The 26,282-nt window shown below is 49.0% G+C and overlaps 1 long non-coding RNA gene across 1 annotated transcript; it reads left to right on the forward strand.

The window, feature by feature from the left end:
• Positions 1-644: 644 nt before the first annotated feature.
• LOC128898148 (uncharacterized) lies at positions 645-23,440 on the forward strand. The gene is made up of 3 exons (XR_008462727.1): positions 645-734; positions 17,116-17,262; positions 23,257-23,440. It is a non-coding gene; the product is annotated as an uncharacterized LOC128898148 (long non-coding RNA).
• Positions 23,441-26,282: the final 2,842 nt, after the last annotated feature.

Consider the following 26,282-nt stretch of genomic DNA (forward strand, 5'->3'; position numbering starts at 1 on the left):
CTCGGAGTCCTAAACGTGAATCTCAGCTAAACAGACATCCAAAGCAGCTATGGCTGGTGGAAAAAAGGCTTAGAGAGGAGAACAGGGAGCAGTTGGGTGCCCAGAAAGATGTATTCAAAGTTAATTTACTATTTAAATTTTAATGTTTGAAGTTCTTGTGTTTAATTTCCTTGCAAATATTAACTCATCACATAAAGGTAATATTTTCATTTTCCATTAGATTTGCTCTTTGGTTGCTTGCCATTTTTTTACCCACTTTAAACCTGCAATTTTTACATTAATTTTTGTCTGGGCATGACTTTTTTTTTTTAGTATTTCTGGGGAAAAAATGGGTTTGACAACAATTATTTTAAGATAAAAAATGCATAACTTGTTCAAAATTAGGGGGAAACCTTACAGATGTTGCCTCGAAAAGTGTAAAAGCCTCTGTGCTTCAATGAAAGGATTTCAGTATTCTTGCCAGAAGTATTGTAGCAATGATGTGCTGCACCTTGCCTTCAGAATCAGCCTTAGCGTGGACATTTCTCACCCTGCAGTGCCTGGGACTCTCCTCTAGCCCATCTGCTTGTGCTCTGACCCCATGCACGCCCATGGTCCTACAGCCTGGCTGCATTCCCAAACCACAGAACCTGGCATGATGGTGCACTCCAGCTCAGCCTCCCTTCATATGCCTCAGCTTTGATGATGGACTGATTGCGGTTACTGCTCTGTGAGTGGATCAACGTGCAGCAAAGGTAGGATTGGTCTCTGTGGGATTCCTCACATTGCTGTTTTGGAAACCTAGGAGTGCTGAAAGAATGACGGGCAGTGGCTTGGGAATTGTCTCGGTGGGGAATTGATTTAGTGGCAGGTACAGCTGTGGGTTTATGTGACTAGAGGCAGTGGACAAGCCAGGACCCTCACAGACAGCTCTAATTGTCCTTATCTCCAAAGTTTTCAGGTTGGAACACAAAGGTGTTTCTTTGTAGAACTGCTGAGCACTCACAGTTTTGCTTGAAACATATTAAATGCTATAAAGTTGTTAAGTGCTTCACAAATCAGAACTAGACACCTCAAATCAAGCACCTAAAATTAGAGGACACATCTGGTGCTTGAATCTCTCTCAGCTTCTGTTTGTGCAGATAATAAAACTTATTCCTCACAGGGGTGCTGAGATTAGGTAATGCTCCTGCAGAATTCAGATAATGATGAGTGTCACAGAAATTCCCAGAAGGGGATTAATAACAATGTTCTGTGTGAGGTTTGAAAAGTATGCTCTAAATGGAAGTTGGAGCCACACACTAAGCTGTGAAAAAGAAGGAAATAGTGACTGGTTACCTTCCATTTGCACATTATCCACCCTGTGAACAAGGAAGTCCAGGACAATACAGGATCATGTACTGGAGTCCAGATCATATGCTTATACAGAGGGAATCAAATTATGCCAGCAACCTTGATTCTGTCCTCTCCAGTGTTCTAATAGTGTCTTGTAGTGTTTTTCTAAAACAGTTCTACTGCAGGCACTCTTGTTAAATGAAGAAATCACATCTGTTCTCGTGCATGATCCCTTACTTAGTCCAGCTAATGAAAACTGCAAGGGTTTGGCATTCTGTGAAAGCCTTCCTCAGTAGTAAATGTTAACTGAGACACCAGAGCATTCTCCTGGCTATTAATCTGCGGATAATAGAAGGTCCATTTCTTAAGTACACACAGAAAAGGAGAAGAAGAAATACTGGCTATGACACAAAATGAATTGTCTTCCTCCATGCCCTTGTAACCTAGGGCATGTAGTGCAGGCTGCCAGCCATTGCGTTACAGATTTAAAAGTGCTGGAATCTCTCAGTTCTTCAGCAGGTTGCCTGATGGATTGGTGAGTAATGTACTTGAGGAGTGCATTACTAAGCCCCAGACTAATGGCTAGCTCTTGCCCATGGCTTTTGCTATAGATCATTCATCGTGCTATTCATAAGCTTTCTGCCAGTCTGTGTCTGGCACTTGTGCTGCTGCTGCTAGCACCATTTGCCTGATGAATTCTGTACGAACTTCCCCCACATTTTCAGAAGGTGAATGGTGAACAAGAAGAAAAGAGTGAGTCACAGTTCTCAGGCAGTTCTCCTCTTGCTCTTTTGGAAGACACAGTAAAGGATAACATGATGGACATGATGCTTTCTCACCCAATATTACAAGCACAATAGCCTGTTAAAAACAATGTCTGGGGTTTCTACACACCACAGAGCACTTTCTGATCTCTTTCTGAGGAATCTGTGCCTGGGAACTTGGCTTCCCTGGGAAGACTGATGTTACAGGCTATGGTAGGATAGAAAGGGGAAGGAAGGGTGACTGGGTTTGCTGAGTATGGTTCTTAGTTTCTCTGACATGCTCTGGTGTGCTGGAAAGAGCTGCAGTCTGGTAGTTTTGCCAGTGGAGAAAGTTTAAGCTTTGCACTGCTATTTTGTGCTCTTTGGCTTTGTACTTTTACAAGAAGTTACTTTAAACTTCTGAAGTTTTTTGTTAACATATTCCTGATGAGCTTAATGGAAGAGACAAAGCCTTCATCCTAAGGAATTTCCTCTGCAGCAGTCAGTATAGATTGCTGCCAAAACTAGACAGCAGAATCAAAACTGAAAAATCAATGGAGATAAGGAAAGTTCTTCAGTTGTAGTAGTCCTGTGGAACAAAAAAAAAGCCCAACTGAGCAACAACACTTTACATTTCCTAGCTGACACCGTGTTAGGAGTGTTGCACCTTCTGAAGGGACAGTAGTACTGGCACGAGTGTACAGGGGATGCTAGGCATTATATTCTTTTAGAGAAAGGCCTGTTTTCACCAGGGCCATGATTTTTTTACGCACTTCACACGCAGCTCGGGCACCTCTTCACTGCCCCAAGCAGCAAGCAAATTTTGGTACTTTGCATTATTCACATTTAATTCTATAACGAAAGTCTAAGGGTATTTTGGGTACAGAAACAGGTGGAGGATGCAGAGGCTTGCAGACAAAGACAAGGCTGCTGAGCAGGAGCGTGCCATAAACCAGCCGCTTCCCATGAGCGTTGTCAGTCGGTTTGTTTGTGTGCTCCCATGGAGGATGCTCCTGGTAATAAAACGTCATCCATCTGTTATTTCTTTTGACCAATCTTTCTCTTTCTCATCCTGCCTGTATAAAATCTTACGGTGGCCTATATTTAGCTGAGAATATCCTCTGCTTGTTTCCTGTCTTCTAGCTTGAGTTTTCTTTCCTTAACAAGCACAACAGCCTGCTGCTCTGTCTTCAAAGAGGAAATTAATTCCGTCCGCAAAAGGGTCAAGTGCTAGAAAGTGCATAGCAATGCAGTTTGCATGGCAGGATCCAGGAGATATGATGCTAATAAGATTCCAAGATGAGAACAGCAGACTGGCTCTGGGGATTCAGATGAAGGGTTCTGTAAATTTTAAAAGAAATGGTCTCCAAAAACTAATGATGTCTGCTTTCCAATTCATTAATAATGTGGAGCAGGGAGATGGGAGTGAGAAACAGGCCATGCTTTGAAATATCAAAATGTAACGAGGAAAAAAACAGTGAGAGCTCATCTCATTTGGGTCATAAAGCTGGGAGGAACAGGCAGGCTGCAGGGGAACACAGTGTCAGTGCCTAGAGGGAAGGGAATTGCACGGTGCGTTCTGCTGTGTGTAATTTATGCACAGACTCTGCCAATGTTGATGTAAAATCTCTCTGCTGAAAAAGATGTTGCTGTATTGACAGAGCTTCCTCCATGTTCTTGTTTGAGGTGGCTTACTACACAGGATGTCTGATGGGGTTTTAAAACGTGTCTGAATTGTCTCAGCGTATTTACAAATGACTCTTGGTAAACCTTCCCCTTCACCTTTTTGCATTGCATGCATGGAACCGAGTAACAAGAACCTGAACCTTGTTTGTGGTTAATAGCAGAGGAAAAGCCCTCAGGCAAAGCCTAATGACCCAGGAGCAATTCTGAGCTTTCCTCTGTAATATCTGGAGAGACTGAGCCTTTCCAAGAGCCGCCTGGATGCATCGTGTGACCTCGCTGCTTTGCATGATGAAAATTTCCCCTTCCCAGTATCGTGTTTGTGTGGGGGTGCTGTTGTGCAGAGAGTATGCTTGAGCCTCTCCCTAACATCTGCAGAGTTTGCAGCTAGGAGAAAATGTCTGTGCTTGAAGGCTTTTCAGAGCAGGAAGGTGTACAGTGGGGGCATTTAGCTCTGACTTTTATTTTGACAAAGCTGTTACAATTTGCAGAGCGAGGTTAAGATTTTGCTCCTATCTCTGCTTCTATCTGTGTGATAGTTTCTCATCTTACCTCACAACCTCCCCTTGCAGGCAATGCCTGGGGAGGTTCTGGGGAGCACCCTGTGCCATGAAGCCTTGCTGTCATCCAGAGCTCTTTGGAGCTTGGCCACACAGAGCCCAGCCTGGGGCATGGAGCAGGGGTCTGCTGCCAGCCCAGAGCCTGCCTGGCTGTTGCTGATGGAACCTGCTTCTGCCCCTTCCTTGGGACATGCTGCAGCTCTGGGTGCAGTGAGGGGCACTGACCACAGTGCTGAGCCACCCATCCTAGGACTCTGCTTGGCTGACCTTTTGGCAGAGCATTTTCACAGAATCACAGAATGTTAGGGGTTGGAAAGGACCTCAAAAGATCATCCTGTCCAACCCTGCTGCCAGAGCAGGATCACAGAGGAAAGCAGATGGGTTTTGAATATCTCCAGAGAGGGAGACTCCACAACCCCCCTGGGCAGCCTGTTCCAGTGTTCTTCCACCCTTACAGTGAAAAAATTTTTTCCTCATGTTTATATGGAACTTCCTATGCCTCAAGTAGCCCCAGTAAGACCAGTGTCTTGTATTTTCTATGTTGTGCTACCCTGAAGCTTTTTTCTTGTGGTCTGCGCTTACAGTCTGCAGGTCCCATCTGTTTTCTGTAGTTTGAGCCATGTTATCTCAACAGCAAGCCATGCTCAAGACAAGCAATTTCTCTTGGATACAGGAGCAGGGGTTCGAAGGAGCATTCAGGTACCCTGTCCTGTCAGAAAAGCTGTTTTCTTGAGGACTTGTGCTGAATCAGAAGCGTCTGGGATGTGGTGGGCATTTTGGGGGACATAGCTCATTGAGTTTGGCCAGGAGGCTTGAGCTGAGTTTTGTTTTCTTGCCAAAGCTGCAGCCTTGGAAGTGGGTGAAGTGGGGCTCTGCATCGTGTCTGCAGCATACAGACAAAGCACTCTTGTGTATTTCACAACAGTGTTTATAAATGTCGTGTATTAATTTATCAGGGTGCCATGGGGCCCTCAATACTGGCAGGGATGCCTCAGTTTTCCATACAGCAAACCACTGGCACCAACTTCAAAAGCCACAGTCGTCACCTGTGTTTTTTCCTGCACGTCCTTGGTCTCCAGGGCACATAATTAGCTGACTTTGCAGGCACTGCCATGAACCACAGGGATGATACAGCCATGTGTATGAAAAACTTCCACTTTCCTCATGCATGTGTCTCAAATGTTTCCTTGGAGAAGAGCTGGGGAATTTGTTTCCTCAGGAAATCTCGAGATAGATTGATAACAGTTTTCTTGAAGGTTTTCCAGTGAAGTTCCTGCTTGCAGTTTCGCCACACAAGGGTACAGAATGACTTGCCTGCAGCCACACAGGCGGCCAGTAGAGCAGACAAGGTCACAGTGGAGATATGCTTCAGTGGAGATATTCTGTCTTATGGACAGAATGGCATCAGGAAATAGATGAAAAACAGCTGGTATGTGGAGGCCTTTTTCATGGATGTTCTTTACCTAGCCATTTGGCAGCTTCCATTTGTGTGGGTCCACAGTGGTAGAGGCCCATCTCAGCAAGCTCTTGTCTCACAATTGCTGATGCTCTGTAGGTGCAGCAGTGATTCCTGCCTGTGTAGACCTTGCACTCATCTCTGTTGTATTTTACTTTATTCTCCAAGCTCATTTCTCCAGTTTATGAGGTTTTAAATCCTGTCTGGCATTACACCAAGTCTTTGTTAAGCCCGTTCAATTGTGTTATTTAGCATGAATTAAGAATTAGCATCAGAGAATCACAGAATACTGGAGGTCGGAAGGGACTTCACGAGGTCTGCTGTCCAACCTCCTGCTCAAAGCAGGACTCATCTCATTTAGATAAGGTTGCTCAGGGTCTTGTTCAGTTGAGTTTTCATCATGAAACCTCTTTAAAGGCCTCTGAAACAGTGAGTCAAGTGCCAGAGAAGTGCTTGCTGGAAACCACAGGAGTCCCAGGAACGCTGCCTCCATGTCAGACAGTTAGCGTCCTGACATGCTGTGTTCCTCTTTGTCTTACATCTTCTTATTCCAGGGTTTCCCTCACTTACATGGGAGTGCAAGTGCATGTCAGTAAAGAGTGCAGTCACACTTGTACCGCTTCCTCAGCGGTTGATGCTTATGGGAGCTGCAGAGATCCATTGCTGCTGAAAACCAGACCCTCTGCCTGTCACATCAGAGTGCACCCAGTAAACTGTATTTCATTTGTCATCACCTGATGTGTTGGTTTGAGATGAGGGATGCTGCAGTGAGAGGAAATGAGTGGTGGGAGGAACGTGTCTACACCCCTCAAAGAGTGAGTCAGGATGCAGGAGCATCAGGCAGGAAGATTTCTATGTTCTGAGATGCCTACTTGCAGATTTCTTGTTTCATCACAAAGCCCTGAATTTTCCATTGAGGAGGGAATTCAGAGATCTACCAGAGGGATTGTGTCTTGGTGGTATGCAGACATTGCCTTGTGATCCTTTTTCCGCTCCTTTTCACGCATGCAGCATCTCCCCAGCAATTCCCCTCCTAGCACTTCACACCAGGCAGGGCTGTCTGATTATTCCTCCTGACAGCTGTAAAAATGCCTGGATCCATGGCAGCCCTACTGCAGAAAATCTCCTGTGAGGGGTGAGCTCTCGTTGCAGATACTGAGACAGATTTCTGTGGAGGTCTGAACAGATGTGCCGAGGGGCAAGCTGTGAGCCAACTGGACCCAGGATGGAGGTTTATCCCCTGGCTCTCCCCATCTCTTATCCAATCTACTGCATACACTGAAAGTCTAATTACACAACATTTAATACTAGGAACTGCTAATTTGTGGGATCCAGAAGGAGCTCTGTACCAGCCAAATGAGATGTGCCGTTTCCTCCCTCACTCTGCTGCCTCCTGCCTTTTCATGTGTGTCTCAGACCCACTTTGCTGAAGTTCCTGCAGATCCTGCCCTCCACAAACCTCTCTTCTCAGCACTGGGCAGTGCTGCCTACGTGCCTCCCAGCCCTGCTGTTCCAGGCAGTGACAACACTTTTGTTGGGTCTTTCCTTCTGAAGCTCAGTAGAAGCTGCCAACTCTCCCAGAAAGGTCCAGGAGAGAAGCAGGAGGAGGATTACCAGGTGGAGGGATGAGAGGGTTTGTGAAAGGACGGTGTAGCGTCACAGACCCTCTAGAACAGGAGCCAGCCATTGTATGAGGCTATGCCAAGACCCAGTGTGGTGTTTTGCGAGTCTCTGGAACCTTTCTGAGCCTCACTTTCCCCATGTAACACACAGTTGTGGAATACATGTGCCCCATGGCAGGGCTGTGCTCTGCAGTCCCCTGACCTCACTGAGGGTCCTTCACCCCACTGCTGGTGTCCAGGATGATGATGCTGCTCTGAGCCACTCTGGCATGTGCCACATACAACCTGCTTCAGGCATTTGCAGAGCCTCAGAGACACCACAGCCCCTCACAGCAGGCACTGCTCCTCACCTAGGCCTGGCAACAGCAGCCCTGGGACCAGCTGTATGATCCAGCCCCATCTGGGAGCACAGAGGCAGCAGCTAGGAGCTCTATTCCAGACCCCATCCAGGCCTTGGGTTCCGCAGTAGGACTGTTCTCATGACAGATACCCAAAGGCAGATTTTCTTTTAATTAAATATGAAAACCTATAATGCAGTCAGCATGATGCCTCTTGGTTTGTTTATTTTTATACCCCATTTATTTGCTTTTGTTCTCAACATATGCTTTCATTATGAGGGAGATTTTTATACTGACCATCTGTGCATTACAATGAATTTCAGAGAGGACTGAAGGACTTGGGGAGCAGGACAGAGGTCAGTTCATTATTTGTATTTTTTTCAATACCTGAGTGGAAATGGGTGTTGTTTACAGTTGTGGAATAGATGTGCCAGCTAGTCCTTTACATAAAATAATACTGAAATTGCCAAGTTGGCATTTTTTAGCTGGTGCCTTTAGGTTTCAGAATTAGCAGGCTTCTGAGATTAGTGAAGTGTTTCATACCTCCTGTAGTTAATGTTTCACTTTCTGTCTCTGTGCTCAGAAGAAAAAAATATTTATTGTTTCAGTAATATTCTGCATACATTTTAATGTTTTTCTCTGCAGCCTAAGGGCAAAAAGCATTTAATTTCCCCAGCACCAAAGGTGATGCAGTTATCTCTGTGTTTGTGTGGCTCAGCTGTGGTCGTGTGGCTTAACTGTGGTTCTGTACCCAACCTGGTTTCAAGTGCTGGAGAAGGGGTTAGATATGCCCAGGAAGAGCCCTGTAGGTGTTATGAACACTATGAAGCATGCCAGTCCCTGGCTGGTGTGGTACCCAGGCCTGTGCTTGTCTGCAAAGGAAAGGACAGCTGCTCTCTCCAGTCTTCTCTGCTCAACCTGTCCTCCTGGCATGGTTTAAAATAGCAAAACATCTTGAATCTCTCTTCTGAGCACTTGCTGACTATGTGACCCCACAGCCTCCCTTTGTCACACAGTCATGGGCGATCTTGGTGCTTCTGTACCCCTGCAGAGAAAGGGAAGGTGCTGCTGCCCAGCCCTCCCCATTGTCAGCTAAGGAGCAGGTTTAGGAGCATCATGGAAACATGATCATCCTGCTCATGGAGCAGCAGCAAAGGCCAGCACAAAGGGGAACCACAGATCTGGCCATGAGTCCGAGCCCTGTGAAGGGAGTTGTTTGGCCAGACTGCTGCATCAGTCTCTTCCCATGTGTAGTGACTCCCTCAAGCTTTTGATTCCTCTGTGTTGCCCAGCTGTTAACCCTCTTTCCTCTTTGCCTTGTTGTTTTCCCTTTTGGCCATTTTCTATGCTCTAAGGTCAAGGGTTTGTCCTGTGGAAAGACAAAGCTTAGCCAAGAATTGGGAGAGTTAATCGAAGTTTCTCCAGAGAGCATGAACAATCACGTGGTGAATTCCCATTTTCCCCCATGCTGCAGTGCATTCCCAAAGCACTAAGTTGAGCTGAAGGACAGAGCTGTCTCAAGCATCGCTCTGCTCCGTAGCTGTCCTTAGGGCTCAGTGCTGGGATGCAGGAGGGGCAGATGTGCTCTGCTTACTGGAGAAACATGCAGTCCTATAGCACGAACTGCACTGGATTCCTCTCTTAACAAAGAGTGTGTGCCTTTCCCATCATTTTCCATCCTTTTCCATGCCATTTGCCTATGTGATATCATGCACTGTGTGCTAAGCATGTGAATGTTTGAGCAGAGAGATGCTATCAATAGAGAGTTCTCCAGTGTTTCCCACCCAAAGAAAAAGCATGTTTCCCTTCTCCTCAGGCCAATGCCAGTGGGATTCCCTGCTCAAACTGAGTGATCTCCTTTCCCTTTGCTGTAGGCTCAGGACCCACAGCTCCCAGGCATGCCTTTCAGTGTCACTGCAGCAATGCAATCAGGATTTGCTCCCCCAGGCTCTGTCTGGTGCCTTTCAGGTAATGTGTCCTGAGTGGCTGCTCTGCCAGCTGCCCCTGCAGATATGGTGGGTCTGGCTGCAGTAGGGGTGTCTGTGCACCACCAAGACTGGCTACAGCAGCTAAGGCTCAGGGCATGGGTTGTTTGCATACAGCAGACCCAGGAGAGCATAGGGAGGGCCTGTGCTCTGCAAAATCCATGTGTTGTGATGGTCTGTGGTGCCCCATGTAGGGCACATAAGCAGAATGTGACGTGCCTGTGCAGGTACCTGAGCACAGCACCTTCCTCCTGGGCAGGTGCCAGCTCCTGCCTGCACTGCTGCAAAGGGCTGGGTGAGCTTTGTGCAGGGTTCTTGTGCTGGTGCTGGGATTGTGCAGCTGAAACCAAGGGAGGCAGAGACAATGTGCTTGAGATTGTGTCTGAGGGGAGTTTGGGAAGGGGGAGAGGGAAAAGGGCTGTTAGATCTATCGCTGGCAATTTAGATTCAGAGACATTTCATCTGCAGTTCCCTCAAGTGTTGAATTGAATAAAACCAGCAGCAGCAGTGGAAAAGAAGGTGGGGGAGGGGCTCTGAGCACTCTCAGCTAAACAAAAAGAGACAGGCAGCTCATAAAAAAAAAAAAAAGAATTGCATCCTTGGGCTGAAAATACAGATTCAGAAGGAAGGGAGGAGAAGGTGCGGCAGAGCCCAACGGGCAGCGTGGGGGGCAGGTGCTGCCCAAGGCTCCCAGTGCTCCTGCAGCCTGAGCAGATCACAGGATTTACTGCTGGGTTTCATGATTTTCTGTGAGTTTTTTGAAGCTCCTGTTGTAGAATCAAGCAGAAAGAACAGAGTCGCAGGCTTTGTTTGTTGTTTAAAAAAAATATCTACTTCACTTTCCAGTGCTTCAGGAGAAAAGTGCAAAAGTGAAACCCTCAAGGGTCAAAAATTCAGAAGAAAAAGTAACTTGGCACTTAGAATTTTGTAAACATTTGCGGTTTGGGGCCTGGCTCGTGGTTCCCAAATGCAGTCATAGGATGGCAGAACTCTGCTCATCATGAGGTGTTTCCCTTTATCTGCCTTCAGGAGGGAGTTGCTGCTGGTTTTGCTCTGGCCAGGCATTGCAGTGTTTGTTTTTCTCTGGGTCTGGCTTTCATTCCCCAGGCATCAGGTGAGGACAGCTTTCAGAGAGAGCCACTCAGCCCAGCCCAGCCTGGGAGGAGAGTGGCAGCCATTTGAGAGAATTAGATTACAGCAGAAAACAGACTCTTGGGCCTGCATTGCTGTGTGTGAGTGGTGACACCACTTCCATGGTGGTGGCTTCCAGCAGCTTAAGGCACAGCAAAGCATCAGGTGTCTCAAGGCTGCCTGTGCCCTTCCCTTAGGTTAGTCCTTGTAACACAGCACTGTCTGCAGTGCTGTGGCCCAGGTCGCAGCTGGTGGCACCTCCCTCCATTGCAGGTTTCTTAGGCACTTTGGCCCATGGGGGACAGACCTCGCACTTGGGTGTCTCTGGGGTGGCACCCTGCAGGTCCTGCTCCAAGGTGCTGCCCTGGCACCCCGCCATGATGGCAATGCCTGCTCCATACTGCCAAAGGGAAGGGAGAGGAGCTGCTGTGCTGCAGGAGCAGGCAGGCTTTCCTCCTTCAGATTGCCCAGTCTCCATCTCTCTCAGCTTGTGCTCCCCCCCAACCAAGTCTCTTCCCTTCCTACAGAAGAGAGTTGCATTTCACCTTGCTCAAGCTGTTGGTTCCTTCCACACAGCCTGCCAGTCACCCCAGAGCTGTGGGCCCTGTTTTTGTCCTCCAGCAAGTGTCATGTTGGCTGTGAGGAGAGCAAGACTTCTCCTAAGATGCTGCCTTACTGTTTGATCAGGTGCTGCAGCAATTCAGTCCACTATAGCTGCACAAAACCCCTCCACACGGCCAGGCCAGCACAACATTTCTGCAGATGCACACCAGCAGCGTGGCTGTCAGCACCTACTCTGGCACAAGGCAGAGCTCTAACATGTTTACTGATTTGAGCTTACTGACATGTCCTAATCCTCTCCTCTTCCCCACTGTGGACACAGCACGTGGGCAAGATTTGTTCCTGATAACAACCCAGAATGTCCTTGTGTGTGTGACCTGTGAGCTGCTAGAAGGGCTACATGGCTCAAGTGTTCACCAGCCTGACCCTGAGGCAGCTGATGGTGTGCTGGGTTTTACCTGGAGAATATCTAGGCCTGCTTTGAGTCTGTTAGCTGTCAGTACAATGCCAGGAATTGTACTGCACCAGCATTTCTAGCAATACTGGGGGGACAAGAAGCCTGCTGATACATAATCTCAGAGCAGGCACCATGTGCTTGGGCAGGACCTGTTCATGCTGCTCAGGTCCCAACCCACTGGCTCAGAAAGAGGTTGAAAGTGATGGCTGATCCTCCTGGAAGGTATTTCTTCCAAAATGTGTCCCTGCCTTGGGTAGAAAGGCCTTTTTTTGATATCCTTGCCCCCTTGTACCACCTCAGTGACAGATCTTATGTCTTACATTTTTGTATAGCACTGCTGCAGACCATGCTTCCTGATGCTCATGCAGAGAACACATGCCCACAGCCACCACACAGTGTCGGCTGGTGTGCCATGTTGGCCGGCATCACACACTGGCCAGCACACCATGCCAACCAGCATGCCATATCAACCAGCACACTCCTAGCACAGCATGCCCACACAGGGAACAGATCCTGGTATATGCAGCCTACAGAAAAAGTGGGTGTAGGAAGGCAGGTAGGAGGGCATGTATGGATCCACCTGGTTTGAGCCATTTCTTCGTGCTTCTCCAAGAGAAGCTGTTTGGGTGACCATCCTGTGAAGTCGGTACCCACATTTGATGTCTGACCAGCACCACCCGTGGTGCAGCTGGACAGCTTTGTTGAGTGCTGTGCTTACCTTACAATGTCCTCTGCCTTTGCTGGCACTGATGTGGAAGTGCAGGTGAAATACAAAGGCAAGAACAGGGTGAGGAGTCAGGGCTTCTCAGGGCAGGCACCGATACCTTTCTTTCAAGTCATTTCAGCTGTAAAACAGGGGTCACAATTCTTATGTGTGTCATAAGGGTTTGGGAGCCTGATTAGCTGCAGCCTGTAAAAGACTGAAGATGTCTTACTGTGAATCTAGGACCAGGGAGTAAAGATGTCTTACAGATGTGCATTATGCTGCCCTGATTTTATGCCTGTGTTATCGATCCAGCGGCTTGCAAAGATACAGCCCTGCCTGCTGTAGTGGTTTCATCCATTTTTAAGCACCATTATTTTTCATGTTGTGGTCTTCCCCTACTTGGGGTGCTTCTCACTGCTCTCCTCAGAAATGTCCATTCTGGTCTGCGTTTCGTGGCGTGCAGTGCTCCCACATATGTGTGTGTACACCAGGGAGATGGAGAGGCAGTTTCAGCTACACTAAGCAATTAAACTCCGGTAGCTCAGGGATGAGCAGGAGGCCGTGATTTTCTTTTCCTTTGCAGTAATTGCCTCTGCAATCAGCTTTGATCACCCAAGAGCAGAGGAGATGAGTGCTGCAAGTTGACATCAGTGGTTTTAATATATCCATTTACATATACAGGAGCAGTGCAGCATACAGCTTTCCATAGCGCCTCTGACCTGAAACCATCGCCGCTCCATAGACACCTCATTTAATTTAATACTTCACCGCCACTGCGGAAGCCAGAGGATGGGGATAGGAGGGGGGATAATCAAGCCCTCACTCTCTTGCTCTCCGTGAATGTCTGTAGAAATGACATGAAAGTAATTGCTTTTGAAAAGCAAAGCAGAAATGGCACAATTGATTCCACTTAAATGAGAGGAGAAGGGGTGGGGGTGGGGGATGTTCACCCTAAACATGCCACCTTCTTCCCTGTTGCAAGCAAATCGCTTCGTGGGTCTGTGTGGGGATGAAGGAAAGGTGGGCTTGTCCCTGAATGGCACACAGGGGACAGAGGCGAGCTCAGACAGGCAGTGCTGCTTTGAGCAGGATACATCCTCTCAGATAGCTCAGCCCCAAAGGCAGCCGCTGCTTCGTGAAGCCATATGACATCTCCTGTTGTCACAGAGGTTTCTGTGGCTGAGGAGCTGCTGGGGAGCCTCATTGCATTGAAAATCACAGAATTATTCTGCCTCCAAAACCCACTCACCTGCCTGGTGGTTGGGGGAAGGGGTGTTTATCCTGCATGCTGAGGAGGCATCAGTACCTCCCCATCTCTGATGCATCCCAGATTATCCCTTTGGATAAAGCTTTGAGAGTCCGATGCCTCGGAAGCTATCCAGCCTGGTGCCTGCTGGTGGATGCCCACCCTTCCACCAAGGGCCCTGGGCCTCCCCTGGAGCTACCTGGCATGGGAGCTGGAAGCCAGCTGTACCGATGTGCAGCCCTCCCAGGTGTGCTGTGCCTGCCCTACAGCTGCACAACGCCACCCCCAAGCTGGGGGGCTGTAGGTGAGGGCCGCCCCTCTGCTTCCCCTCCACAGCCCAGTGCTGCAGGGTGGGCACTGGGGTCATGGGGCTGCAGGAAGGGAAGAGTGTTCTGTGGCTGCCAGCCCTCACAATGTGGACCTGTGCTGTGGCTGTCCTAGGCAAGCAGTGGCTATCTTGGGGTTTGCTGTGCTCTTGGGTATAGTGCTGGCAGGTGGCAGCAGGCTCCCGGGGCCGGCTGGGCAAAGTGCTTCCATGCGTCTTAAATGTTGCTGCTGCTTGACCTCTCAGATAGGAAGAACAAGCACTCCCTAGATGCTTCACTACTTCGTTGTCTCTTTGTTCTTCATCTCTGCATGGCAGACAGCTGGTGTGTGTCCAGACTCCAGCCACAACCAATGTCTGGCTTTGCTGTTTTCCTAGCTGCCAGGAATTCCCCTGGCTGTCCATCGGCCTCTGCCCATGGGCAGAGGCAGCCAAGGACTGCTGTGGAGATGCTGTGCCTGTGAGAGCAAGGTGGCACCACAGTCCAGGAGATAAGGCCTGAGGGTCACAGTGTGGAGCTTGATAGCTTGGCCACAGCCCGGCAGCTGCAGACAGCAGAGAAGGAGGGGGACGTATTTTGTCTGTGCCAGGCTGAATGAGGTGGTGCATGAAATGTCCTCCACGCCCTAGTGCTTGTTCTGTTCTCTGGCGAACATGGCGAGAAACCACCAGGCAGGAGGCTCGGGGATTCCTCCCAGCTTAGGAAGCCACAGATAAGGTTGTTCCAAGGCAAAGCAAGGAGCTGCAGAGCATCTCCAGTACTCGATTCGACCCCTGCTCACACTGTGATGGAAGCCAGCTGTCACTGCTGGGAGAGCAAGTGCCGTGCTGGAGTCTGGCTGTCCCCTGCCCAACACCCAAGCACATCCTTTGCTCATCAGAGCACGCAGCATTGGCTGCCAGAATACCCAGGCAGGCCCAGCTGCCACACAGAGCCAGTCCCTCACCATCCAGGAGCTCCTCCACAGCCTCCATCCAGGTGTATTCCAGGGCCACATTCCTTATGTTGGGAGAGTGGGAAACTGAAAAGCAAGGAGGAGGAATGAAAAGCTCCATAAAGACAAAGGCAGCAGAGATCTGACACTGTATGGGGAGCTCCTGGCTCAGCACAGAGGGGGTCTTGCCTATCACAGTGTGCAGGTGTGCCAGCAGATGTGCCCACACTCAGATCCACCCTGAATTTAAATGGCTTCTTCCTTTTGGTGGCATTCTGCTGGCCAGCTCGAACCTGTTGGAATGGGCTGTGTACAGAACACAGCTTGGAGGAGTGCAGGTCACTCTGCTCCTCACAGTGTCTCCAATACATCTTTAATGTAGACATTAATGTCATTTTATGTTTATTACATGCAAATTGATTATTAATGTATTTATTGAATGTTGACAGCTGGGTGATAGTCTTCAGTAAATATGTTTTACTAATCAGCATTTAATTAATATCAAAAATCTCTCTAGGTTTAGTAAGACAGACAGGGAGCATTAATTAGGCCCTTCAGTTGCTGCCTGTGTTGCAGGGTGTCCACAGTGCCACTGACAGGGCTCAGCCATGCTCAGTTCTGTGGAACATGGGCAGCCAGTGGGCCCAGGCAGCTGGGGTACCAGCACTGCCAGGACAGGTGGACACATGCCTGCAGGGGAGAAGTCTCTGGGAGATGCCATTCTTGGGAGAGCCACGCACACAGGTCTGAGACCAGAATCCTGAATGGTTCGGTGCCTGAGAGCTCTCAGGATTCTGCTCTTCCCACTTCTAGGAAGAGATATATAGGACCTGCTGACAGGGGAGAAAAATACACCAGAGCTCTTCTAGAAATCTGTCTTTGTATGTCCTGTCTTGTCCCCACACCTCTGTACAGCACCACAGGAACTCCTCTGATCCAGTCTCAGTGAGATGTCTGCAGTCTGTCCCATGCACATTACTTGGTTAGTGATAGCAAGAAGCCCTGGAGAGCCTTTGCCCCATGGCACAGGGCTGCTGCCATCACTCCTCAGCAGGTAAAGCAGCATTCTGCTCTCGCCTGCAGTGATCACTTTTTACTGCATTTAGGACCCTTGGTTACGGCAAAGCACTGCACAGCCCCTGGCCAGCAGTGCAGAGGATTTAATGCTGAGTTTAAAAGACCAAGTAGACCACTTCTTGACCTCTGTGTCATGAGCAGGGCAGGAGCTGTGCAGGGTCTTTGCCCCTGCCTCACATTTTTGCACCCAAGGGCTGTGGCTCCTCTTGGCTGTTGGAAGAAGCCAAGGCAGCATCCCTGAGACTTTCATTGCAAGGCATGGGTTGAGTGGCCAAGGATGTGCTCCACCCAGGACTGCTGCAGCACCATAAGCTCCAGCAGATCAATACTTCAGTCTTGTCATGCTAATTGCTCCTTGGTTGACATTCACGGTCCATTCTGTTCCTTCCCTGTGTAAACTTCTTACCGCCAAGATGTGAAAACACTGACCCCTCAACACCTACTCCTGTTTGGGCAGGACAAGTGGGGTGGATGACCAAGATGCAGTGTGCCAGAGCTCCCTTTCTCTTTGCTCTGTGGCCAGCAGGCACAGGGGGAATGACTAAAGGGGTCCATAGTGCAGGGTGGAGGAGCACAGAGCCCAAACAATAGCCAGATCAGGAGCTAGCTATTTTGTTATTAGTTAGAATAACTTTGGGTTTGCTCAGTTGTTCTTTGCTTCCCTCACCCAGACAGTCTGACACCCTCTCAGTGAGCAGAGGAGGCAGTTATCCTGGTGTGGCAGAGTCTCTGCCTTCCCTGAGTTGGACATATCGCTGCTGCCGCGGGCGTGCGTGTCAGATCACACCTACCATATTGGCTTCCTGTCCCCAGAACATCAGGTTTTTGCAGCTAATGTGTGCAGGGGGGTGTCTCCTCCCGCCAATCCCCACCCCCAGCAGCATCAGGCCTGTGCTGTTCGGGGTTTTGTTAAGCCGTTTAGTATTAATTGATTTTTTTTTCCATTTTTTCTTTCTTTCCCTGGGCGGGTCAATAGCTGGATGCTCAAGAGCAGAGGATCTATCAACTGCAGACCAAGCAGAGGCAGAGGCAGGCAGAACTGGAGCAGAAATGCAGCCGGATCCAGCAGCTCAGCCAGGACCCCGAGGCCAGCCACCAGCTGCAGGAGGAGGCTCAGAAGCAGGTAGGAAAAGGTGCCAGTCCACTCGAGCTTGGCAGCCCAGGCTGGGAAGGGAACTGTATTTAATGTGTTCACAGCCATAGTGATCATCCACTGTTCTCATTTACATGGCAGCATGAGGAAAGGCTAAAGATGCGAAAGCGGAGTCCGTCAACTCCCAGAGAGGAGGGGAAAGTCCAGGGAACTGGGGAGACAGCTACAGCTCTGCTGGCTGTTGATTTGAGGGTGTGACTGCGGTAAGGCACAGCTGTCCTGGGTGTTGCTCCTGCTGCTGACCTGCTCGGAGAGACGTGAACAGGGTGGTGGGCAGAGGCAGTGCCTCCCAGGACAGAGCTGTCCTAGCTGGTGGTAGCAGTGACATGTAGTGAGGCAGATGAGGCTTGCTTGGATCTGTTCAGCTGTGCTGCTGTGGGTGAAATCTTCAGTTCGCTCCAAGACATGCATACAATTAGGATGGGAGCTCCCTCATTGCTCTGCAGAGCAGAGGCCTTCTGGGCAGCACTTGTGCCAGTCCACTCTGTGTCAGCTCTGTGTGCCTCTGCCTTGCCACATCTCCTCTCTACAATCCCAGTGTTTCAGGAGCTGCAGGAGTCAGACTGTTTGCTCAGACAGCGTATCCCTTCTGCATGTTAATCTGGTTTGGGAGAGTGTGCCACTCCCCTGGCTCTCCAGCCAGAGGCTTCTGTGCCCAGTGTCCACTTGGGCTACTGTAGCCATGAGCAGATTTTGACCACACGCTGTCATTCAGATCCATATAGCGAAGAGGTGAAGAGACCTGGTCCTGAAAATCTCTGCAGCCACTGCTGCTGCACATAGCAGGCTTCTTGCTCAACCTGTATCTGTCTTCCATTGCACCCACTTCTAATCTCTTTTGGCACCCCATAAGCTAGAAACATGATGTCTATTTTAATACCTTGATAGTTAGTCTTCCAGAACACCGAGAATATTTAAACCAGGTATTTTGGTTACTGCAGTACCAGGTACCAGCATGCTGGACAGAGGAATGAGCTCAGTACAGCTGGTTCATCTGAGCAGCAGCTCAGAGGGCAGCGTTTTAAAATCGAGGGGAGGATCTCCTCTTATTAGTCCAGGTGAAACCATTTTGTTTCCCTCAATTTAGTGATGATGAATACATTCATATGAGCATGACCATATATGAACAATATCTATATTGCATCACATATGGATATGATGCAATGATTATGCTCGTTGCATTTGAAGGACAATAGCAGGATACTGTTCCATTGTTCTGTGTGTGTGTGTAAAGAGACGCAGTGCGAGGGCTGCGCTGCACACAGCGAGCTGCTTCCCGACCGCTGGCTGGTGACGGCTGGGTGTGGGAAGCTCCTGTGCCTTTGTGTGCATGCATGTGGAGGACAAACAAACCTGACAGCGTGGCAGTGCATACCTGAGTCTTGTCCTGTGTTTGTATGCAGTTGACTGTGTATTGATTTGTGCAAGGACAGCATGGCAGGGCAGGAATCACACTTCTGTTTCTCCTTACAGCTACTCTGCCTTACTCCCTTCCCATCCCTCCTAATAACAAGTTCATCTCAGCCTAGCTGCTTGGGTTTAGCGTGAAGGCAGCAGTGAAATCAGCCTTGCTCTAAACTTGCTCTTAAAAAACTCCTAATTAAAGTGCTGGACATCATGCCCTGTTTCATAAAATGCAACACTATTCTGGGTCAGAACAGTATCCCACCTACCTCTCTCTGTGGCAGCAGCTTGTGCCAGTGCCTGGGAAAGAGCTCTCTTCCTCTGGGAAAAACAGGAAGCTCATGAGACTGCCACAATATGCTCACCCACCTTCTGCATGTGATGAAGGAGCTTCCTGAGGCCAAGCAGGAGTCTTTGTGTTTAACAACTCTTGAGGCATTTTCATCCGTAACATGTCCAACTGTTTTTGCAACTCAGATATCAAGCAGTTTCCTCAGTGTCTTCTAGCAGCAAGTTCCACTGTATAACCACGTGTGGGGTGCAGAGCTACCTCCTTTTGTTTATTTTGAACCTGTCCCCTGACAATTTCTGTTGTTTTATTGGAAAGGACTATGAACAGTCACTCCTCAGTCACCTTCCCTGTGACTCTTCGTGTTTAATAGACCTCTGTTATGTTTCCTTTCCGTCATCCTTCTTCCAGACAGAAGGGCCCCAATATTTTCTTGTTTTTTGAGCCAGACAGAGTTGCTGATAAATCTCCTGCTCTGGGGGCTTTGGGCTCCCATGGCTGGCAGTCCCAAGATGCCTGTAGCAGGCTGCACATACCAGAAGCCCTCTGCAAGGAGTGTCATGTGTAATTTAGCACTGGGAGTGTGAGTTATGGTCCTGCCCTTTAAGGAAAGGCTAGCAGCACAGCCCTGCCTGTCAGCCGAGTCCCCCACCTGATCATGAGCCCTCCTGGTGAATGAATCAGGACCTGGCATATCGTTGTTTAATACAGCCCCCATGCTAATGTCTTTTTGAAATGAAACCGAGAAAGCTGTTAACCTCAGTTAGCCAGCTGTCCTCACCGTGACCTGGATAAATCATCCTTGCAGGAGCTCTGAAGAACACCGCTCTCACTGCTTTGGAGAATGGAGCTGGAAGGGAAGGACTGTGCTTCCAGCTTGTGCCAGAAAGGCTTCTCTGCACTGGGGCTGTGCAGCCAAAGGAATGTTCATGCCAGGGACCCTACTGGTGCTCCAGGCCAGGTGTGAGGTCCTGGATGCTTGAAAAGGCTGGAGAGTCCACTGACATACTCCCTCCCCTGAGAGCAACCAGAGCAGTCATGGGGCTATGCTGTGGGTGCTGTACCTGGGAGAGGAGAGGGTAGATTTCCACAGCTCCTTCCATCACCCAGCCACCAGGCATGTCTCACCATCCAGCCCCTGCTCATGACCACATGGTCTTCCTTCCATGTTTGCTCCTTTCAGTTGGAGTTTCTCCAGGGCTGTTTCCTTCACCACATCTAAAGGCAGCTAGCCTTCAGTTGCCTGCCTTTCTGGTGGGAAAGAATGTAAAGGGGACAATTTGGTGGCTTCTCCAAGGAGATCTAGATCTGCTGGAACAGGGCATTTCTCTCTGCAAAGCTGTTTTGACTCTGGGAACTGTTACCTTTATGAAGGCCTCATCACTTTGTTCTCACAGGGCACTCATAGCTGCTGTCTCTGTGTGGCAGTGAGTTCCACCAGACAGGTTTTCTTTGTTGTTTGTTTTTTCCTCCTGTGTGACTGAGGAAAATCACATCACCAGCCGCATGTAAGAAACTGCTGGAAGGAGGAACAAAGCCATCTGCTCTCCATGTCCATGAGGGGACACACAAGAACTAGTGGGCATAGCCTGCATCAGGAAAGATTCAGGTTAGAAACAGCTTTCTGATGGGGATGAGAACAAAACACTTGAACAGACTGCCAGGGGCCTGAGGCTTCTGCATCATAGGAGATCTTTAAGGACAGAGCGCTTGGAGGTTCCTCTGTCTCAGAACTGGAAGATGGGCTATCAGTCTCTTCAGATTCATGCCAGCCTTGCTCATTTCTTAAATCTGTTCTTGCCTGTACCTTGAAACCCAGCTCTGCCTTCTTCAGAGTTCCACCATAGTCTCCTTCAGTACTGATGTGACGTCAGCATGTCATTACCCAGGCCCATTCCCCTGTCTAGCAAAGCGACTGCATTTGAGTCTAGGATGTGTGCTCATGTCCTGCTGTGGTTCACCTGACCTCCACAAGACTTAGTCCCAGCTTTGTGTTTCAGGTGGTGTCACATCTCCAGCAGCGCTGGTTTGTGGGACCATTCTTCCATCTCACTGCTGTGGTCCTGCAGGCTCGGTCACAGGAGCAGCTTGCTGGGGAGCACATACTAGTGTTTTTCCATGTAAATTCCTTACCTGTCTTCCTCATTAGTGATGTTCCTTTAGCTCTCTTCTCGTGAACAGTGTTCTCTGTTCTGAGTGCTGTGGGCTGGAAGTCTCCATATGTGTACAGCTGACAGCCTCTGAGCTGCTCCCTTCAGTCACACATCCAGCAATCTGCACTGCTTCAGCTGGAACTGGCAGGTGCTTGTTTGCTGAGCTGTACCCAGGAACTGGCATGTGGAAAGAAAGCTGGATTTTTACCCTTCTCACTACCTGGTCACAGGTTACCCAGTAGCCAGAACATGTGCTGTAACATATACTGAAAGAACAAGCAGGGCCTGAAGGATGCCAGTGGGTGATGAAGGCTCTGATACCACCATCTGTATGACATGTGCTGCTGTGCCTCAGGCTTTGGCCTCAGCACTGCAGTTCCGCCCTTGGTGGTAAACATAAGAGTAGATGAGGCAGAGATGGGAGGGCTGATTTGCTATCAGAACGTTTGGATTCAATTTCCATTCTCAGTAGACGAGCTGTGTGTAGTTTCTTACATGTGCTGCTTTGCAAATGAAATGTGCAGGATATGGCTATCACTCAGACCACCTGGAGAGTAAGGTCAGCTTGATGCCATGTAGTCTTGCTGTGCAGGCAGTATGGAGGTTAGAGCCTGATGAGAAGGTCTCACCTCTGCTCCTCAGTGGCCGTAGTCCACTGCTTTTGGCATATTGCTTACAGAGTGCAGCCATGGAACTCCATCAGCTGGAAAGGTAGGACAGTTTGGATATCTGTGGGTGATCTATCTGCTTCTCCTCAGTAACCCACAGTGCAGTTCCTAGTGAGAAGTGCATCACCCACCCACAGAGCCTGGTGGCTGCCTGTTGAGTAGCACCCACTTAGTTTATTGGTGGGAGGGTGGAATGTGCCCAGGCATAGTCCTTATACCATATATCTTTTACCATGACACAGGGCAGCTGGTGCACACATCTCAGCACTATCAGCAGATAGACAAGGCTAGAAACACAGACAGCCACCACAGCCAGTGGGAGCTGTAAGTGACGATGACCTGTGTTACTTGTGTGGACACTGGTGAAGGAACCCTATCAGCCACCTGGGTCTGGGGCCAGTTCTACAATGCAGATGTTAAAGAGGGAATAAAGAAAATAATAGAGCATTGACTAAAATGGACTGCAAGGCTGCTGTCTCTCCATGCAGCCTCTAAAGGAGCAGGCTTTGGGGCTGTGGAGAAACAGGCAGCCTCCAGGCTGTGAGGCTAATGCAGAGCCACGGCTGTTTGTATAGCTGCAGAGCCTTTAAGAGAGACTTGGGAAAACTAGCCAGGATTCCAATGAATATTTACAATTACACTGCTCCAAAGCTGAATCCAATCACAGCACTGCAGTATGCAGGCTTTGTGCATCAAAAGAAAATGAGAGGAAAGCAGGAAAGATGGAGTTGCCTTTGGAGAGACTTATAAACACAGATCTCTCTGCTTGTGGCAGAACTAAAATGCTTTATTTCTGATAGCAGCAATTTATTCTTCAGGCATTTTGCTTGGTATTAGAAAGTGCCTGGCTGGTTTTTGAAGTGAGGGTCTTCAGTAGATGGTTTTTAATTCAGAATGAAAGAAAGGAATAGGAAATTGTTGCAATCCATAATTCTGATACTGTGGTTGCAAACTGCAGAAACAGGGGAGCAGGGGCCCCTTTCACTCACTGCCTTTTTGGTTCCCATGTGGAAGCAGACTGGGCAGAGCTCCCCTTGTTAAAACCATGCTTCTAATGTGATATTCATCTGATTACCATGCTCTGCCACTGAACAGGGTCATCTCACAGAGAAAGGAAAGGGAAATGCTGGGGGAACATTCATTACAGCTCAGTATTGTCCTCTCTTTGTAGTGTATGGTGTATGAAAACAGTGGTGTAGGGGAATCACTGCATGATACAAAGATGGAGGATTTGTGATTGCTAGATCACTGCAGAGAGCTGTGTGCAGCAGAGCAGGATTAATGTGACAAAGCAGAGGCACTGCCTGAATGACAACAGGAACAGCACCAAGCAGCTCACCTCCAGGAGCTGCTGCGACAGTCTGCCCATAGTGCCCACTGAGCAGCTCTTCTATACAGTGCCAAGGGAAATCATCATGGGTTCTCTGACTCATCTCTCTTGTGTTTGCAGTTGGGAGAGATGTAGGAAAAGGCTTGGATAAAGGGCCACTCACATGGATGCTTTAAGAAGACTGACAGTGTGTCCCATCAGTTCCATACACCAGGAGCTTTTATGGAACTCTGACACACTGGAGCAATTCTGGAAGGTAGGTGTGAGAAGGGCCAGCAGCACAGGGCAGGCTGGGGACAATATGGATCACATAACCAACAGTTACACTTCGTACTCTGACCCTGCATGCACAGGACATCGGTCACCAGAGCTGCCAAAGCATGGCTGCAGCAATGAATGCTGCCTGCTCCTGTAACATACAGGGGCTGTGAATAATCTGCAGTCTTGATGCAACCCTACACCAAAACACCACTGCTCTGCAGTAAGTATTTAAGGTATACCCTTGCATTCCACCACTCAGACATTACCTAGCACCGTGGCAGCATGAGAGCAGGTGCTTTGAGAGAAGTCAGGTTAGGATTCACACTGCAGGAATGTGCAACTCTTTTGACACGGTGAGCACTACACACACACCTGACCCGGCTGGGCCCCTCCATCCCCAAGGCCCCAGCAGGCAGCATGCCTCCACCCCTGAGGAGAGGGCAGCATGTTGCTGTTTTCAGACTGTGCTAATCCCTTTGTGTGTTTTGAAGATGATGCTGTTTCCTGGTGCATTTCACTTCATGGCTGCAGAGATCCCTTCTGCTGGATGGCAATCTTAAAGGATGCTGATGGGAAGTCCCAGGAAGCTGGTCTCTGATCCGAGTCACACTGCCGGTGAAGGGAAGCACTTTGTCACATGCAGGCATGGCACAGGGTGCTCCCTGCAGCTTGGCACACACTGAAGTCGATAGCCCTCAGCAGGAACTTGCATTCAGTATTATACAGTCTAAGAGGCTTAAAATCGACTGTGAAGCTTCAGTATAGCTACAAAAAGCCCTGTTTTCAGTTTCTCCACTGGTAGCTTGCTCCAGAAGGAGACAGTGCAATTTGGAGATTGATTCTTGGAACCTGGCTAGCATGTCTGTGCTGGGGCATTTGGAATCATGTTGTGTAATATGAAAAACAGTTATTCATCTGATTCATTTGAAGTCGTCTTGCGGGAATGGCAGCTACCCAGACAAATTCCACATGAAGATGAGAAATGTGACAGAGAGCCCAGTACTGCATGCAGCAGAAATAACAGCACGGCTTTGCACCCACCAGGAAGCCACTGAGATCCATCTTGCTCTCTGCAGCATATTGTAGGTTCTTAGACCAGCTCCTGACAGACAGCAATTGCTGTGGCCAAACCCAGCACTCTAGCTGACCAAAGGAGGAGCAGTACAGTTACACTAATCTGGTAAACCCACAGCCTGCTGGAAAGCTACCCAAGAGTCGCTTGCATTAGCAGCAGGTTAAAGCTCAAAGCAGCAAATGCAGTAGGAGCATGACTTGGCAGAGCAGTCTACAGGAGCCCAGGAAGTGGAGTGCCTGTGAGAGTCTCCTTTTGCCCATGCTGTGTATCTCTTTAAGCTAGAGGTGGCAAATGAGAGCTTTCTGAGTTCAGTAGTGTTGAGGGCAGACTTGGAGCAATGACCATGATGATAAAGACAACTAGAGTCATGGCTGAGACACCATTCTGCTGAAGGCAGCAAGTGAAGCTCTGCAGTTGTCTCAAAACTCCCAACTGAGCAATCTGGGTGTGTGCAGGGGGCCCTCATCAGTGTGTGGTTGTACAGCTCTGCCCATGTCTGACAGCACTGCATCTCCTCATCACTCACCTCCCACTGTGATGCAGCTGAATGCTCTCCAGGACAGGTCCCATTTCTTCTCTTCCTAAGCCAGACACTCTTGTTTCTATAGTGGGAACTGTGCAATAAGAATCACACTGCCTGGGACAACTGAGCAGTGTTGTCCCTATGTCCTCACCTGACCACACAGCCCTGAGAGGTTAAGAGCTGGGCTCACAGTAATCAGAGTGGAGCCCAGAGGGGAGGAGTGCAAGCAGAGCGTCCCCAGACAGAGGAAGGATTGCTCTGACTGCCAGAGAAATCTCTGTGGGGCTAGGCATCCAGGGCTGTGACTAGTACAATGTCAGAGGTCAGTGCTGGAGGGCTGCCTCTCCCACATGTACCATGGCAAGCACTTGTAATTCTGAGGCTCAAGGAGCCTCAGCACTCTGCTTGCACACCCAGGAACCAGTGCCCTGTGCCTGTGCTGAGGTGCTCCCTGACTTGCAGAACTCAAATGCCCTTGGCTCCACCAAGGGCACCCCCTGAGAACAAAGGCAGAATTTCACACCAAGATTGGGCTGCTGACACACCAGCAAACTGTTTGCTGGACATCTTGGTAGCTCATCAGGGAGGAGCTCCTGCTATGGTTACCACCAGCTCTGTTTTAGCTAAGAGCAAGTGGTGTCTAAAAGCAGACTAAGCTATGACCACGCACATGTGCAGTGGCAGTCCAGCATGGCAGCGCAAAGGTAAGGGTGCTAGCCCACCACTGCAAATTTGTAAGCTAGGGATTTTAGACACAGCTCCTTAGAGAAGAACAGGCTGATACTGAGACAGGGCAAGATGAGTCCTTGCAAGGAGCCTGAAGCAGTGAAGGAATGAAAACTCTGCGACCAGCTGGAAGCCTGTCTAGCTCGCTCATATCCACCACCGTCTCATCTCTGACAGTAGCCCAGAACTGCTGCCTTGGCCAGTGTAAAGAGGGTGCAGCTATCACAGTGCTGCCCAGAACACTCCACTAGCCTCCAGTGATCCACAGCTCAGAGGCTTTGAAAGCAAAAATGGGGTCCTGGGTTTAATCAGTGTAAGTGGATCTTTTCTCTCCCATTAAAATGTTTATTATCTTTTTGAGAATGCATGTAACAAACTTTGGGAGCCCACCATATCCTGTGCAAAGTAGTCTGACACAACACAGGACACAAAAAACCAGAACTATTGCTTGTTTTGCAGTTGTTAGCTGCTCGGTTGTGGGGTGCTGCCAGTTCTTAAATTGAAGGGACAATGAGAAATCATACTGCAGACAATCCCTATATGCCAAACTTGATTTTCTAA

Source organism: Dryobates pubescens, chromosome 19, assembly GCF_014839835.1.
Source record: "Dryobates pubescens isolate bDryPub1 chromosome 19, bDryPub1.pri, whole genome shotgun sequence".
Lineage (NCBI taxonomy): Eukaryota > Metazoa > Chordata > Aves > Piciformes > Picidae > Dryobates > Dryobates pubescens.